Source organism: Hyperolius riggenbachi, chromosome 12, assembly GCF_040937935.1.
Source record: "Hyperolius riggenbachi isolate aHypRig1 chromosome 12, aHypRig1.pri, whole genome shotgun sequence".
Classification (NCBI taxonomy): domain Eukaryota; kingdom Metazoa; phylum Chordata; class Amphibia; order Anura; family Hyperoliidae; genus Hyperolius; species Hyperolius riggenbachi.
In genome coordinates, this window is record NC_090657.1 from 109743282 (window position 1) to 109760953 (window position 17672).

At 42.8% G+C, this 17672-nt stretch overlaps 1 protein-coding gene and 1 long non-coding RNA gene across 3 annotated transcripts in view; one reads left to right on the forward strand and one right to left on the reverse strand.

Annotated features, from left to right (window-relative positions):
- RARA (retinoic acid receptor alpha) overlaps positions 1 to 17672 on the reverse strand; it is a 217856-nt gene that overhangs the window by 55065 nt on the left and 145119 nt on the right. The window lies entirely within an intron of this gene.
- LOC137541278 (uncharacterized) lies at positions 15753 to 16959 on the forward strand. The gene is made up of 2 exons (XR_011025117.1): positions 15753 to 15821; positions 16677 to 16959. It is a non-coding gene; the product is annotated as an uncharacterized lncRNA (long non-coding RNA).

The following is a 17672-nucleotide window of genomic DNA, read 5'->3' on the forward strand; positions in this document are numbered from 1 at the left end:
ACGTCTGGACAGGGCAGATCTAGTAGCTCCACCACCACGCACAACTATCTAGACATCGTGTCTCTATTCTATTTAACATTCATCAATACTCTATCCATTGTATCATAACTCCACTCTATGGATCAAGAGTACTGGCCATTTCTACTTTATCATTCATACCACAAGGGCCCATCGCTTCAGTCCTCAAAATAAGCTTTGTTTCCTCCCTTAACAATAGTCTGTCTCGATCTCCACCTCTGCGTGGATTCTCCACTTTTATCAGTCCAGCAAATTTTATTCCTTTCCCTTTGGAGTCATGAAATTCTCTCATGTGATTAATAAAGCGAGTACAGCCCTTTCCAGTTTTAATCTAATAATCACATGAGAGAATTTCATGACTCCAAAGGGAAAGGAATAAAATTTGCTGGACTGATAAAAGTGGAGAATCCACGCAGAGGTGGAGATCGAGACAGACTATTGTTAAGGGAGGAAACAAAGCTTATTTTGAGGACTGAAGCGATGGGCCCTTGTGGTATGAATGATAAAGTAGAAATGGCCAGTACTCTTGATCCATAGAGTGGAGTTATGATACAATGGATAGAGTATTGATGAATGTTAAATAGAATAGAGACACAATGTCTAGATAGTTGTGCGTGGTGGTGGAGCTACTAGATCTGCCCTGTCCAGACGTTGCTTTGACATTGCATTGTGGCATTGTATTTCACCTTCACTTGGACCCGCAATAGTCACAACGCTATCCCCTTATCCGTACTAAATTTGGAACGGGGATTCAATCTATAGTTTCATAGTAATATTGCCTTGTGAAATTATTGCGTCTCCTTTTGTGTAGATGGGTGATATCTGCCCCAGTGCAATGCCTAAATCTCTGCCCACCAGTCCCTCCATTCGTGATTATAGAATAATGACACCACGTCCTACTATAACAGAAACTGAATTCCCAGTATTGGTTTTAAAAAATGTTTTTCCTACTTTTATATTATGTTCACTTTTAAGAATCACTGTCACTTTAAACAATTAGTTTAATTGTTATATCCTGATCATTAGTTGTATGACAATTCAGCGGCGCCTTTATGCTTTTTAATACGCCATGATAGTAACTACTTATAGACCAAAGAGGATGTGTTAAATGTACCCTGGTCTTTTCCGTTTCAGATTTTGCTCTTTTTCTTTTTTTAGAGCAACACGGATTGCTTTTACCCTAGCCGTTGCTGAGGCAACACGTGTATACATATACGTCATTGCTGCTTGGCTTATGGGTAATGTAGTTCCTTCTGATGCGTCCACCAAGACGCACAGAATAGACGTATGACGCTAGGCGCCGCTTTGTTTGGTCATACCTAATACTCCTATCACAGAGTGTGCGACGTATCCGGAAGGGGCGGAGTTTATCTCCGTCTTAACCCGGAATTAGCCGCCCTCCTGAACTAAGCGGAACGCAGCGTGACCAAGTGTCTGTGTGACACGAAACGGCCGTCGCTCCCCGCCGTTCTGACCCGCCACCCACCTCCTCCACCACCACTGCCGCATAAGCTGGGTTGCAAATACTAAAACCACGTTATGGATCCTATGTGATGGATGTATCACTGCTGAAATAAACACGACCATAGAGGACGGAAGGTGCACGTTTTTTTCTTTTCTCTATCAGCATACTGTTTTTTTATTAATTTGCCTGATGTTTCCTTTAAAGGAAATATCAGGAATAAATAATAAGGATAATAAATAAAGGATAGGAATAAAGGTTAGCGTGAATTAAACACATTTTTTCCAGTAGAAAAATACATATATTTACATAGATCTGTACATCAGTCCCGAAAGAGGGACAGATGAGGAAGAAAGAGGCATAGAGGATCTGGTTCCCAAAGATTGACTGTATCTCCAAAAAGGGGCAGTTGGTAGCTTTGAATGTGGTTCCCTTGCCCATGTGGCAAAGCTTGCTGCTAGATATTGGGTTTAATGGACTGCAACACGCATACATACAAACATACTGAGCTAGTGGCTGTACTAACCATTGCCTGTTATTCCAGGACACGGACATAAACACAACACAGGAATGTGCATGTCACCCACTCCGAATAATATAAATGTCACTGCTTTACCACAGGCTGTCAGCTGATCCTGACTCACTGCCTAATCTCTCCAAACCGGGGCTATGATAACGGCTTCCCTTTCCTATTACAGATTGGGGGTATTATGAGATGAGGGAGCCATCAGGTGTGAAATGTGCAGGATTACAGTGTTCACTTCAGATAGATAAATAGCCACATTACACGAGGCAGGGAACATCCAGGCCTGTTTATACACTGCTGTGCCCCAATATTCTGCCTCAGTGTTTTCCATCCTTATTACAGCAGGTACCCCCTGCAGAAGCATCTTCCTAAGTACTCCTTGATATATATTTACATTTTAGGAGTACTCCATAATAAGGAATACATTATTTTCAAACATTCTGTTATGCACTAAATTGGTATGATCATATAAAATGTATTATTTATTTATTTTTAAATTTCAGAACTTATACCCACGACTCGAGATGAGAGTGATATGAAGGCTGTCATATTTATTTCCAGGTGCCATATTAATACCAGGTGCCTGGCAGTCCTGCTGATCCTGTGTCTAAACTTTTAACCATAGACCCTGAACAAACATATGCAGATCAGGTACTCTGACTCAGCTGACTCCGTTTTACTGGATTAGCCATATGCTTGTTCCAGGGTTTTGACTCAGACACTACGTATGCTAGAAGATCAACAGGACTGCAGGCAACTGGCACTGTTTATAAGGAAAAAAATATGGCAGCCTCCATATCACTCTCTCAACTCAGGTTCCTACATCAGGCAATAACTGTGGTAACAGGGCCCTCCTCCCCTTAGATTCTGCCAAGGCCTTTGACAGTGTAGACTGGGGCTATTTGTGGGAGACCTTGGCATGGATGGTATTTGGCAGTTTATCAAGTAGACCAAGATGCTTTACAGAAACCCTACTGCTAAGATAATGGTGAATGGTTCATTGTCATCCGCATTTGCATTCCACAGAGCCAGGAGGCAAAGTTGCCCCGTCTCCACTTCTTTTTGCTTTGGCTTTTGAGCCATTAGCGGTGCACATGGACCCAATATTTTTGAATACACAGTTGTTTAAAATGGAGGCGCCAGATAAGGAGAAAATAGTTAAACAGTTAAAAAGGGGGAGGTAGTGGTGGACTTACCTCCCTAAAGTAGACATATGATTAGTTATTCATTGAAAAATATCTTTATTCAAATAGCAGGGCTGTGGAGTCGGAGTCGAGGAGTCAGAGCAATTTTGGGTACCCGGAGTCGGAGATTTTATAAACTGCGGAGTCGGGTGTTTTTTGTACAAAATCCACAGCCCTGGTAAGTATTAAGACTAAGGAGTCGGAAGTCGAGGAGTCGGAGCCATTTTGGGTACCCGGAGTCGGTGTTGGAGTGGGAGGTTTCATAAACTGAGGAGTCGGAGTCGGAAGATTTTTGTACCGATTCCACAGCCCTGTCGAATAGACTCCAGAGTAATGGAGTAACTGTTTATCTTGAGTGTCCACCCTTGGTGGAGGGGTGTTACCACCTTTTCTTCTGCTTCTACAGAGAGCGACATTTTTAACCCGAGTGGGGTCGAGTCTAATCTCCCCACCTGCCTACTGAGTGGTTACCAGAGGTAACCCACCTTTGTGAGTATATTCTCATATATTTACTCTTTTGACCAATTGGTTTGACATATTGCACTATTGGGGCTCTCGATCTGCTTTGTTTTCCAATATTTTTGGCTTTAGGCATGGCTCCCTGGAGGAGAAAACTGCATTGTATGCAGATGACACCTTAAGGTGCCCATACATCTAGCAATGATGGGCAGATTAGAAAAAGAGACAAAACTCTCTCTGATCGAATCTGATTATAGAGAGAGCGGTCGGCTGCCCATACGCCGCAGGCCGATTCCTCATCGATTTCAGCATGAAATCTCTCGGGAATCGCCCGAGCCCACCACATCACCCCTAGTGTATAAAATGTGCTCCCCATGTGTGCATTTATACGTTACCTGTCCTGTGTTGACCACCACGTGGTGCCCATCCAGCTTACGGTTCTTCCTCTTTTATTTGTGCCAGGGGTGTGTACCATCTGACCATCCTGCCTAGCATCAAGGTCATTGGTGCCAAACCCCTGGTGTTATTTTCTTACAGGGCAGACTTAGCACCTTGCTTATTCTAGCAGAACCCTCATTAAATCTATTGTCCCCCCCACTTTGTCCAGAGTTTGGATGCCTATGATTTTCTACATACTGTCAACACATATTCTCCCCTCCACCATTTATGGTTCACAAACTATTGAATAAACTTAAATCCTTTCAAAGGATTGCTGACTATTCAATTTATACCACCTTGTGGAATAATCGAGTACACAGAGATTCTTGAACTATCATTTAGTAGATTGTGATCATTTAAAGGTATTACCCTGTTGTATCAGCACTTCCAGAACGGGTCACTTTATGGACCATAAATGCTTCTACCAGTACCTGCGGCTTCGTCACGCTCTCCAAGCACAAAACAAAAAGGCTCAATGTGCAGACAGGAACCTCTCTTTTTAAAAATACTTACCTCCCTTGTCAGAAAAACTTTTATATTTGATCACTATTGTGATGTCCGGATCCTTTTCCTAGCACTCAACCCTTTTAAAGTAAACATAAGTGGAAGTCAGATCTAGGTCCTATTTCAGATGACATCTGGCTAGAGATCATGCAAGCAATACCAAAGGTGCCCTTAAATGCTTTGGGCTTTTATGGTCTTAACCCCAAGAAATTAACTCACTTGTTCACTTTGGAGAACATTGCAATTGATGATTTCACCTCCCAGGCAATTCTGTGGGCCTTATTCCAGGCTAGCCTGCTTTTCCTGTGGCAATGGAAAGATGAGCTCCCTCTGTCCTCCCATTCAATATGTGGAAGTCCAAAAACTAATCTATCAGCACACAAAGTGTCCAGCCAAATTTGAGAAGGTTTGGGGCCTTTGGCTTGATACCCCTGGTCTGGCTAATTGGGGCTTGGTTAAAGGATACCCGAAGTGACATGTGACATGATGATATAGACATGTGTATGTACAGTGCCTAGCACACAAATAACTATGCTGTGTTCCTTCTTTTCTTTCTCTGTCTGAAAGAGTTAAATATCAGGTATGTAAGTGGCTGACTCAGTCCTGACTCAGACAGGAAGTGACTACAGCGTGACCCTCACTGATAAGAAATTCCAACTATAAAACACTTTCCTAGCAGAACATGGCTTCTGAGAGCAAGAAAGAGATAAAAAGGGGAATTTCTTATCAGTGAGGGTCAGACTGTAGTCACTTCCTGTCTGTGTCAGGACTCAGTCAGCCACTTACATACCTGATATTTAACTCTTTCAGACAGAAAAAGAAAAAAAAGGAACACAGAATAGTTATTTGTGTGCTAGGCACTGTACATAGGCATGTCTATCTCATCATAGCACATGTCACTTCGGGTATCCTTTAACCAAGCCCCAATTAGCCATTTGTTTTATTTGTTTTGTTTTTTTGCATGCTGCATCTCCTTGCACTGTGTCTTCAGTGTTTGTGTTTTTATTTTCTCTTCCTTTTATTGCTTGTACCGGTTATAAATCTGTTATAAATGCACTTTACTCAATGAAGAAGTTTAAAAAAAAACTGTCAATCCAGTATAGTAAGTACCCCCTTGGGTAGACATAGCGCGTGTTGGGAACCTACACTCTATCTGCATAGGTTGCCTGAAAATCTGCAATACTATAGAGCTTCTGTTGCTCAGGATCATCTTGCACTGCAGCATGAGCATCACAAAGATAACGCTAACCATGGCCACTATCTGTGCAGATTAATACACATGATCATTATCTAGCACGCTAGTCTCCACTTCAGCAATGTGATATTCTTCACACACAGAAATATGTAAACGTATTCGCACACAATGCACAAGACTTATGACAACAAAAGTACAGTGTACCAAGGAGCCACAGCATAGCACTTGCTTGACCAATCCCTAGTGTATTATCTAGTGGGACACCTCCTGCCCCCCGACCCTCCTCTCTTACCTCTTCATATAGAAGAACAGGCTGCTCAGCAGAAAGCCCAGCAGCGCATCTGTACAAGGACAGTTCCTAAACGCTTACTCAAAACAATCACTAATGACTGTTTTCATTATCATTTCTCAGGTGTGCCCATTGCGTCAATCACAATCTACTGGTCGATTGCAAAGGACTACTGGGGTAGATTGTGGTCACACACAGCAAACAGACACCAAGCGAGAATGCCAAAATGGAGTGCCAGATGCCGAGGGACTTTCCATACAGCTACTGAGAGGCAAGAGACCATTGGGGGTCCTGCCCCTCTGTAAACGATTAAGTGCCTCTGACATAGGAGACTTCAGATTCCTACAAGAGATAGTCTGGAAGAAAAGTGAATGGTCACTGAAATAATTTGTTTTTAACAGTCATCAGTTTTCTGTATCAGCTACGTTATCATTCTCTGTCACATTAGTAAAAAAAACTTTTAGTCATGCACGAACCACCCGATCCTAAATAACAATGTCATTCTAGGCCTAATGCTCAAAATGGTACCAAAAAATTAATACCGGTATATTTCTTTGAAACCATTAATCATATTTTATTAAAGCAGATAAAAGACCAAAGTACCTCCGGATGCATTGGTGGCGATTTCTTCTTAAAGTCCATGCTATTGAACACCATCCAACAGCTGTTTGTGCCCATGTAGTTATCTATTTAGCGGGTAAAATTACATGTTTCACCCAAATCGAGTGTCGGATGTCTTGTTAGCTAATGCAGGTCTACTAGCCTTATATTGACTTTCACTGACTTTGTGATGGTGCCATCCACTTTAAAGCGGTATTGTCACCATACAAAATCAAATTTCAACAGCAACTGGTCTGAGTGTATTAAGTGATAAAGATGCTAATCCTGCATTCAAAACTTGCAAAACTTTTTCTGTTGTTATGGTTTGTAGTTATCACATACTTTAGGAGCACTGGCCCTAGTGCCAAAGAGTTGAATGCTGGGAGTTCTTTTTATCTATAATATATTCCTCCTCTTCCATTTACTTCCCTGCCTAGCTGCTTATCAGAAACACCCTCTGATCACTTGTGTTTACAAGCAAGGCTGAGGTGACTCAGTGATTTGATGTGTAAATAAAAAAAGGACTCTGTGCGGAGGGCAGCTAATGAATACACAATGAGCAAGAGAAAGGAGGGGGAAAACAAGAGTCAGGGAGGATATGATGTCAGCATTAGCTTGGCAAGATGGCCACTGCCTACAATAGGATTTTCTGCTTTTCCTTTATAAAATTCACAGGAATTATTACGTGGATAGCACAATATACCTGTTATGTAAGTAGAAGTAGTATTTATCTACTTATATATGTGTTTTTTATTTCTATGTTAGCATGGGTGTCATTTGTTCTTTAAGGTAACAGCTCAATTCCTGGGCCTCTACAACTTATTATAGAGACTCCGTAACAAAAATTGCATCCTGTTTTTTATCATCCCACAAGTTCCAAAAGCTATTCTAATGTGTTCTGGCTTACTGCAGCACTTTGTACTATCACAGTCTCTGTAATAAATCAATGTATCTTTCCCTTGTCAGACTTGTCAGCCTGTGTCTGGAAGGCTGCCAAGTTCTTCAGTGTTGTGGTTCTGCTATGCACTCACCCCTCAGGGGGGAAAGAAACACACAAATGATCTCTTGAGATTCAAAAGGAATGCTGTATACAGCCTGCTTGTGTATGGATGTATTTTCTATGTGTGGACATACTGTACATCAACCTACTTCCTGTTTTGGTGGCCATTTTGTTTGTTTATAAACAAACTTTTTAAAACTGTTTTTAACCACTTTTAATGCGGCGGGGAGCGGCGAAATTGTGACAGAGGGGAATAGGAGATGTCCCCTAATGCACTGTTATGTTTACTTTTGTGCGATTTTAACAATACAGATTCTCTTTAAGCTATGGTCTGCAATATCATTCTGGAAGGAAATGAACACTCCAGGCATTACCGTTGTGAATGAATATACAATATAATGATACTCTGGGCAAACGATTAGGCTTCTCTATGTATAGAATATCAACCATAGAGAAAAGGTTGTGTAAAAGGCAAGTGAATGCTCTGATGACTAAATATGGAACCACTGTAGAGGATAAGGGCTACTACAGGAAGTCAGGTGACAGTACTACTGGCCCATACTCACGGGCTACATAAGTGGTCTGTCGCCAGCATACGTGAGCCTGTGCGCGACAGGCCGGCTCCCTCCGTGTACACAAGCGGAAGAGGGATCAGCTGTGCGACGGAAGCTGTCGCCGACGTTCCTCCCCCTCTCCGGAAGCGCCGTCTATTTACAATTATGTTGCTGTCGCTAGTCCGCATACTCACGCGGACTAGCGACAGTTGCGGCGGCAACTGTCACCAGGCGATTGACTGCGACAATCGCCTGGCGACATCAGCGACGAGCGACGGTTCGGGGTGCGCGCCCGTGCAACGCCTCATACTCACGGGCGACCTGTCGCCGCAACACGCGCGCGCTGCATGTTGCGGCGACAATTGTAGCCCGTGAGTATGGGCCATAATGGCCCATACTCACGGGCAACATTTCTGGCCTGTCGCTAGCACACGAGAGCGTGTGAGCGACAGGCCGGCGACAGCTCGTCGCCAGGTCCCTCCGCACAACACGGGACCTGGCAACTAATGCGGCAGAAGCTGTTGCTGTTGTTCCTCCCCCCGCGACAGTTGCGGCGGAGTTGCGGCGGCAACTGTCGCCAGGCGATTAACCTGCCCTAATCGCCTGGCGACAGCAGCGATGAGCGACGGTTCGGGGTGCGCGCCCGTGCAACGCCTCATACTCATGAGCGACCTGTCGCCGCAACACGCGCGCGCCGCGTGTTGCGGCGACAATTGTAGCCCGTGAGTATGGGCCATAATGGCCCATACTCACGGGCAACATTTCTGGCCTGTCGCTAGCACACGAGAGCGTGTGAGCGACAGGCCGGCGACAGCTCGTCGCCAGGTCCCTCCGCACAACACGGGACCTGGCAACTAATGCGGCAGAAGCTGTTGCTGTTGTTCCTCCCCCTGCGACAGTTGCGGCAGAGTTGCGGCGGCAACTGTCGCCAGGCGATTAACCGCGCCAATCGCCTGGCGACAGCAGCGACGTGCGACGGTTCGGGGTGCGCGCCCGTGCAACGCCTCATACTCACGAGCGACCTGTCGCGGCAACACGCGCGCGCCCTGCACGTTGCGGCGACAATTGTAGCCCGTGAGTATGGGCCATTAGAGACACAAGAATAGGCAGGGTGAACGGTGACTGTAGGATAGGTGACAAGCTGGTTTTGTACAATGTGCTGGCCTCAGCCAAACAGGCCAAGCAGCTGTATACATAGACTTTTTTTTGTCAAGCAGCCTGTGTAGACCCAGAAGCCAACAGTGTTACCACAGAGAGCGGTCACCTGCGCAACAAGGAAAATCCTGTTTTGATTAACTGGACAGTTATTGAAGATGTCCTTATATCAAAACAAATACTTACTAGTCATTTTCTAACTACATCGTTAGATTCCAATTGCGTTGCAGTGTTTGGCCAATAAGGGAAAAGAACAACAAGGGGGCCATATGTGGCAGTAATGGGTCTCACAAAGTAATTACAGGGCCAGATGGACTTTTTTGATTTTAACAGATTTATATTGAAACTTTATGATTAGAATTTTTGCACAGTTGTAATTAAATAATTTAGGTCATACCACACAAAATGTCTTGAAGGAATATTATACTTTGAAGCATTGACATAGTGGTAATTTTCCACAGTCATTTACAGAACAAATCATATGACTAAAGCCTGGCATAGACTTAAGATATTTGTCACATGAAACGATTTGTAAAGATTGTTAAAGACAGCAATTTTAGAACGAACACTGTACAGATGTGCTGCTTGGTTGGTGAGCAAACTCTGCTCTGTGGAAAGGAAAAGGAGTGGACCCATGACCGTCACCATGATGGAAGAACTTCCTTTGAAATTATCATAGGGATCATTTTGGAAAGTGCTGTCTCTCAGCTGGACTCACAAACTACTGTCCATATAATAGGCCTTTGGTACTCAAAGAAGCACTGAACATACTGCCCAAGTAAAGGCAACCACTTTAGTGGGCATTGTATGACACTTTTTAAATGTAGTGGTAGTTCTTTTTTTCCTTCTTTGTAAGGGCTGGTTCAGACAGATGTGTGTGTGTGTGTGTGTGTGTGTGTGTGTGTGTGTGTGTGTGTGTGTGTGTGTGTGTGTGTGTGTGTGTGTGTGAGTGTGTGTATGTTTGGGGGAGGGGATGTGAGGGGTGTTAAACACAAAGTTTCCGGCAAATGGCAAAGGAGACACTGTGCTTCCATTTATGTGAGAATTTTCCATTGCTTGCATAAACGCCGTGGTAGGTCCCACAGTCTCTGCCCAAATTCTACCTGTAGGGTCCAGGATCGGCTACGTTTGTCAGTTCCATTTCCCCTAGCTCCCAGGATTGACCCTAAAAAGCAATGATGAAATGCCAGGAACCGCCACCAAAGGTTGCCAAATGCTTTTCTGCTCGGTAGCAGAAAAGCATTTGGCAACAGCTTAACTAGCTGTCACCACTTCTGCCCTGAGACAACCGGGTGAACTGGGCCTTATGCTTCATACACACTTGAGATAAAAGTCTTTGGAAAATGCAAGATCACAGACCAATTTTACCCCCTTCCATGTAGTATGAGAGCCATACTCTACACAGTCTATTCTATGGAGCTGCACTCCTCATCAGATAAAATCTTTGCAAGATGCTGCACACAAAGATGCCCGTACACACTCAAAAGATCATTATCTGCAAAAGATCTGTTCCTGCAAAAAATCCATTCTTGCAAAATGCATTCATAGTCTATGAGATCTGAAGATCCTCATACACACCTGCTTTAACAGACAATCATCTGCAGATCATCTGCAGATCAGATCCACCAGGATGGATTTTCAGATCTGCAGATGATTGCCAGATATGCAGATGAAGTCTGTTAAACCAGGTGTGTATGAGGATCTGCAGACTATGAATGCATTTTGCAGGAATGGATTTTTTGCAGGAACAGATCTTTTGCAGATAATGATCTTTTGAGTGTGTACGGGCATCTTTGTGTGCAGCATCTTGCAAAGATTTTATCTGATGGGGAGTGCAGCTCCATAGAATAGACTGTGTAGAGTATGGCTCTCATACTAAATGTGAGGGGGTAAAATTGGTCTGTGATCTTGCCTTTTCCAAAGACTTTTATCTCAAGTGTGTATGAAGCATTAGTATTGCAAGATACTTCCTCCTAATTGCACACAGCTGTAGCACTGCCTACTCCTATGATTAATCACAAACATAAACTACTGAGTAAGTTTGCACAACAGAATTTCCACATTTTACGTATATGGCCTGAATGACCCATGATAAATCGGGCTCGGGCAAGATAGATAGACTGTCAAAAACAAAATGTTTATACACTCACACAATGGTTGTCACCTGACGGGATAAGGTCTTCATTGCTTGGGTAACAATACAGGGGCTGAGTGTCATACAGATGCCTCTCACTACTATATTTACTGCCTCGAGCAACGCATTGTGGGAGGGGCCAGGAGGCTGCTCCGCTAGCGAAAGGCACAACCCCCCCCCCTCCCTCTACAACTCCAAACTGAGAATCAGTGTGTTGAGGAGGATTTCCAACGATACCTCACTACCCGGCTACCGCTTCTTCAGTCGACTCCCATCAAGCCAAAGGTTTCAGGCCATCTCCACTAGGACATCAAGGCATAGAAACAGTTCTTTCCCTTCGGCTGTCCACCTCTTGAACTCTCCCCCTGTGCACCCTTCTATCTCCTTAGGGTTTCCGACACTGGTTGCTGTTATTGACAAATTGTATATTATGTTGCTGTCTCTAGAATGTATCATTCTTATACCGCTGTACATTGTGTTTACTCTGCTGTATGTTGTATATTGTGTGTCCTATCTCCTGCTTAATTCCTCTATGTGCCAAATCCAATTCGGGCACGACCAAGTCCTGCTTGGTGAAATAAATGATTCTGATTGCTGTTGGTTGCAGATCCAGAATTTCAGATCTTTTAATAAGCTTTGAGGACACCTGTACACATGCTTGATTGTTGGCTAAGGTGGTGAAAAGCTGCCACCTCTACAGAGTTTAGCATAGCTAGTGCGCGCAACTCAAATCAGCCATAAGGTCGTAATATAACCAGACTCCAGATGTGTTTGGCATCTGTAAACTGATCGTCTGCTTGAACATTTGGGTGCATACACAGGGGTGTTTTCCTGACTCGTTTACAAAGCCAAGGACCTACCCGGACAGCGCTACCTATGGAAAGTAGTATAGTAGTAATGTTGCAAAACTGTAGAAATGTTGGAGTCACTAGGACAGTTGTTTACAGTGTTTGGGTCGCACGTTATTTGCACAGGAGTACAACTGAATGCAGTATTTTGTCTTAACAAATATTGGTTAAATAGTTTGAGTTTTTCCAGTGTCCAGGAAGAACTGTAATCCCAGATATGTGTTGTTATACCTGTATTGTGGTATCTTTGACTGGGGGTGTGGCAGGGGAGTGATAGGAGGTGTGGCAGGGCATGTCTAATGCTGGAAATACATCATGCAATTTCCCATCAGATAGATGGGTTGATAGATAATTTCCGCCAGATCCGATTTGATTTAAAAGTCATTTTTCTGATCACTTATATAAATAAACATAGTTGTGTGGCACTCTCTCCAGCTTACTCGGTAGGATGGATGTGCCCAGGCAGATCCAGCAGCACCACGGATCAACTGTCTATAGAATCAGAAAGCCGGCACCATCCAAGTAGTATTTAAGCTCTTTTTATTTAGTTTTAGTACAGCATAAACTGCAACGTTTCGGAGGGTGTCTTCTTACTCAAGCCACGCTGCACTTCCTGATCACTTATATACAAATCGATCAAAAAAAGGATCGGAAATCAGATCGGACCTGTCGGATATTATCTATCGACCCATCTATCTGACGGAAAATTACATGGTGTATTCCCAGCATTTAGTGTGTCCCTTTTTCTTATCTCAAAAAACTGAGCGGTATGCTGCATTAACAACCAAACCCACACAGACAGAAAATAACACACCAAGTCAGTGCTTCTGATCATGTGATCAACATTCCAAGACACAATTTTTAGCTGCAGAAGCCTCATTTCCCACAGAAAGGTGACATCTGAGCACTGATTGCTAAGGTATCAGATGATATTTTTAGATTTGTGCCTGGAGATGGCCTTTATAAAAATACATCTCCAGTGACAGAAATAGGATGGTATAGTTTTCAATATGTGGTCAAGCTTAGCTGACATTCATCATCTTTTTTTTCTTACTACACATTGCTTTCATTATATCCAGAACTGTCAATGTAATAATTGTAGTATGAGTCACCTGCTGCCTGCCCCTCATTCCTGTTCCCCATTTTGGAGCAAGTCACATCTCGGAGATTAGCTCTGGCCTAATCAATTCTTTTACTCTTCATCGCCTATAAGTGACAAATTACCCAAGAATGCTTACAAATGATCAGCTTGTAAATAAGGGAAATGTTCAGGCCACTCCAAGACTAACTATAGCTAAGCTTTGCTGCATCATGAATTGGTGATTTTGAATTAAAGATAATGGTATTATGCACTGTAGTAATATAGTAGAATGCAGCAAATTACTCAGAATACCCAATTTTGCAGTATTTTCCTGCTTTCAGCATCAAAAACACTGCCTATATCTATATATTACTATATATTGGTATGTAACCCTGCCCTCTCAGTGATGCTTAGCCCAGGCTGTTTAGTTTTGCAGAATTCCCCTCCCAGAGCATTCTGGGAGACCAGGAATTAATTTCACTGGCTTTGGAGCTCTTAGAAACCAACATTCCGCAGTGCTGCACCCGACAGGGTGTCACTACCTGTGATAAATCTCACAAAGTAAACCAGAGTGAGGAAGATTTGATGCTGGGAATACACGATGTGTTTTTTCTGGTCGATTTTCCGTCCGATCGATTTTCAATTCAATTTTCCAGTCAATTTCCCCTCTCGATTCTCTTATCTTTTCTAATCTATTTCCATCGATTAGAAAAACGATCGAACATAAGATCGGACACGTTGGAAGTTATCTACCGAACCTTCTATCTGCTGAAAAATCGTATGGTGTATTCCCAGCATAACAATGGGCAAACACTGACTAAATGTATAAATATTGTGTTAAAAACAAACAAAAAAAAGCAATTTTATTCATTAGGTTATTTTCACTACAGTTTCTCTTTAAAGGCAACCTAAAGTGAGAGAGATATGGAGTCTGACATGTTTATTTCCTTTTAAATAATGTACATTGCCTGGCTGTCCTGCTGATCCTCTGCCTCTAATACTTTATACTTTTTTGTTTTAATACTCTAATTCCCTATAAACTAAATAAACCACACCCACAGGTTTTCAGAGAGCCTTGGCAGTAGCAAGGGCTCATGGGAGCTCAGTCTGGGCAGGAGGAGGAGGAGGTGTTACTAGCCATTGTGTAATGTTTGCAAACAACATTGCTGCTGTCATTGTATTACAGAAAGAAATAATACTTTTCATACACAATCAGGCAGAGTACAGTAGGGGAGGAAATTACATCAGGATTGGTTTCAAAATAGCCACTGACCAGAGAGATGAGCATTATGCAGATTAAAAAAGCACATTGCATGCAAACAAAGTGCACATGTCTGAATGACCTCAATTGAAGTCTACGTGCTAGGCATTTTTAAACATGCACATAAACGCATATAATGTGAAAGAATACACAATACTCCTTTAGAGTATTGTGAATAAATTGTTGTTTACTATAAATCAACAATCTTTATTGTCTTCTTGGAGGAGGTAAGTCAACCATTACCTCCTCTTTTAAACTGTTTTTGTATCACGTTGGTGCCTCTGTTATACATACTAGAATATTGTCTATTCCACCCTTGGTGGAGGGGTGTTGCCCCATCTTTCAGATGTACAGAGAGCAACTTCTTAAAGGAGTCATCAGGCAAGTGAAAACATAGCTGATTTACGCCACGGACAACGTAAGCTCGACTGACAGCGGCACTTCACACAGGGGCAGTAAGGACGACCTTGAAGTCGGCCTCTGAACCGTGCGAGTACCCCTGGCCGGTGGCTGCGAACGGAGCTGTCAGCGTGGAACAGACAGCTTTAAGGGGCTGGAGGAAGCCCCGGGTAATTAAGTCAGCTATGTTTTAACTTGCCTGATGACTCCTTTAAACTGAGTGGGGTCAGGTCTAATCTTCCCACCTGCCATTGCAGTGGTTGCCTTGTGATAACCCTGGTGTGTGAATATTACTTCTTTGGGCTCTCTGTGTCCCTTTCTTTGTTTTATAATGTGAAAGAGCTTCAAGATCCTTTTTTTCCTCCCAAACTATTTCAAGCATGATTATGGGAGGAGGGAAGGGTTCAAATGTATAAAAAAAAGTGGGAATTTATCCACGTACCCTTAATGTATGTACATATGAACCATTAGGAGGGAAGGGTTCAAATGTATAAAAAATGGGAATTTATCCACATACCCTTAATGTATGTACATAGTATGTACATATGTACCATTAGTGTCACTTATCAGGATAGAGTTCGATCCTGCGGTCAGCACTGTTTAGAATGAGCGGTGTTGTACAGACGCATTGCACCTAGAGTGTACTGTTGCTATGGGGAGGGGAAGTAGGATGATGGTGCACTGTACACAATGGAGTGGATTCTGGCATCTGAGGTAAAGAGGGAAATAATGCTCTTGGATGTTGCTGTCATTTGACCTCAGCTTCTCTGCACCTATAAAGGCCAGAATGTTTATTTTTTCCTTTCTTCAAATCTTCCCCGTGATCACTATGATTGGCTCACTGAGATCACACAGTCAGGACCCATTCAGTTTCTACAACTCAGCTATCATTAGCGATTATGGCGAGAGCACGTGGAGCCGAAATAATTAAATCTACACTATGTCAGGTGTAGATTTCACTAAAGATTTAACTAAGTGTGGTCATGAAACAGTTAAAGATCTGGTTTGCTGGATCTTTAAACAGGCCTAAGTGGGCCACCTGTACAGACGCTCAATTCTCAGATAAGACAGCCTGGTATTGGCTTCCTTAATAAAGTATGGTTTAGCATGTGTAAGTACGGCAGCTGTCAACAGACAGTACACAACTGCAGATATACACAAATGCAGATATAACGTAAAGTACACATGTGTTAGATATCATACTACATCGGTCACAGACAAGATTTCCTTGTGTTTCCTGACTTTTATCTGTTGGTAAAGCAAGTGATCCACGCTGATGCTAATAACTCGCATTTCTAATCACTGAAGAGGCTGCGCTGAGAAAATACAACGAAAGCAGGGACTGCAGGCTTTGGTTTACTCTACAGATTGAAATTTTTGTTATTATAGATCTATAAAGCACCAACATATTTCATGGTGCTGTACAATGTAAGAAATGGGGTACAAAACAATACAGACAGAAGTACACACTAATATACAAAATACCGACATCAATTTATCAGTATTTATTAGATTCTATCTGGCAGATTTTTTTTACTTAATAAAACTTTTGAATGGCATATTTTACAGAGATACCTGTGGAGTACCTGTGGATGGAGAAAATTAATTGCTAATTTCCTGGCGGTGCAAATATTTATGTGAACATTATCAGTCAGCATTCCCAGACATGAGATGGTCATGTGATCCCTGCCGAAAGCAGACAGATTGGGAGACTGACCTCTCATAACTACGAGCCTATTTAGTGAACAAGATTGATGTATGCGATTGTCTACAGCCACCACTGGCGGACATAACTGGAATGTTTGTAATTCTCGGTGCAGACGCTAATCAATAAAACATCTCAGTGTACAAAGATGACACGTTTCCTCCCACAGGACAATAAAGCAGGACTAATAGGATGTTTACACACACAGCTCCAACAAACACAAATTCCAGCAAGGCAAACAGCCCTGGCAGAGCAGTTTCAACTTGCGTTCAATGAACTTCAAGGAAGTGTCTGATAAGTAAAAGAGACAGCCCTTTCCTGCTATCTAATCAATAGCAGAAAGCACATGGCAGGGAGAGCAGGCCTGTGTAACCTTTGTGTCTGACTAGCAGCTGCCTCCAGTAGATGTGGAGTAGATGTGGAGTAGATGTGAGGAGGTCAGGCAACCCTGATGAACTGTGTTTACTGCCTGAGGGAACAGTTATGGCTGGTTTAGGATCTGAGGGCCTAGTGTACAGCACAAACCCGCAGCTGGGAAATTATCTAGCTAATTGGGGAAGCAGTCCAGTGACTCAAATGATCCGTGACGCAATATGCCACTGTATTTGTACTGTGTCCAATCACACAAAACTGGCGGGACAAGCGTATGAGGCTGAACACACCACTGTGCGGAAATGACAGTCTCTGAAAACATACACAAAAACATGTCAAGGCTTGCCACAAGGGCATCAATTTATCTTATGAGAGAAACATTAATATGAATGCAGAATACATGTTTAAAGGACCACTATCCAGAAAAATCATAAAAGTGAAAATACATACATCTAAACTGTACATTTCTCAAAGACTAAAATGCACTA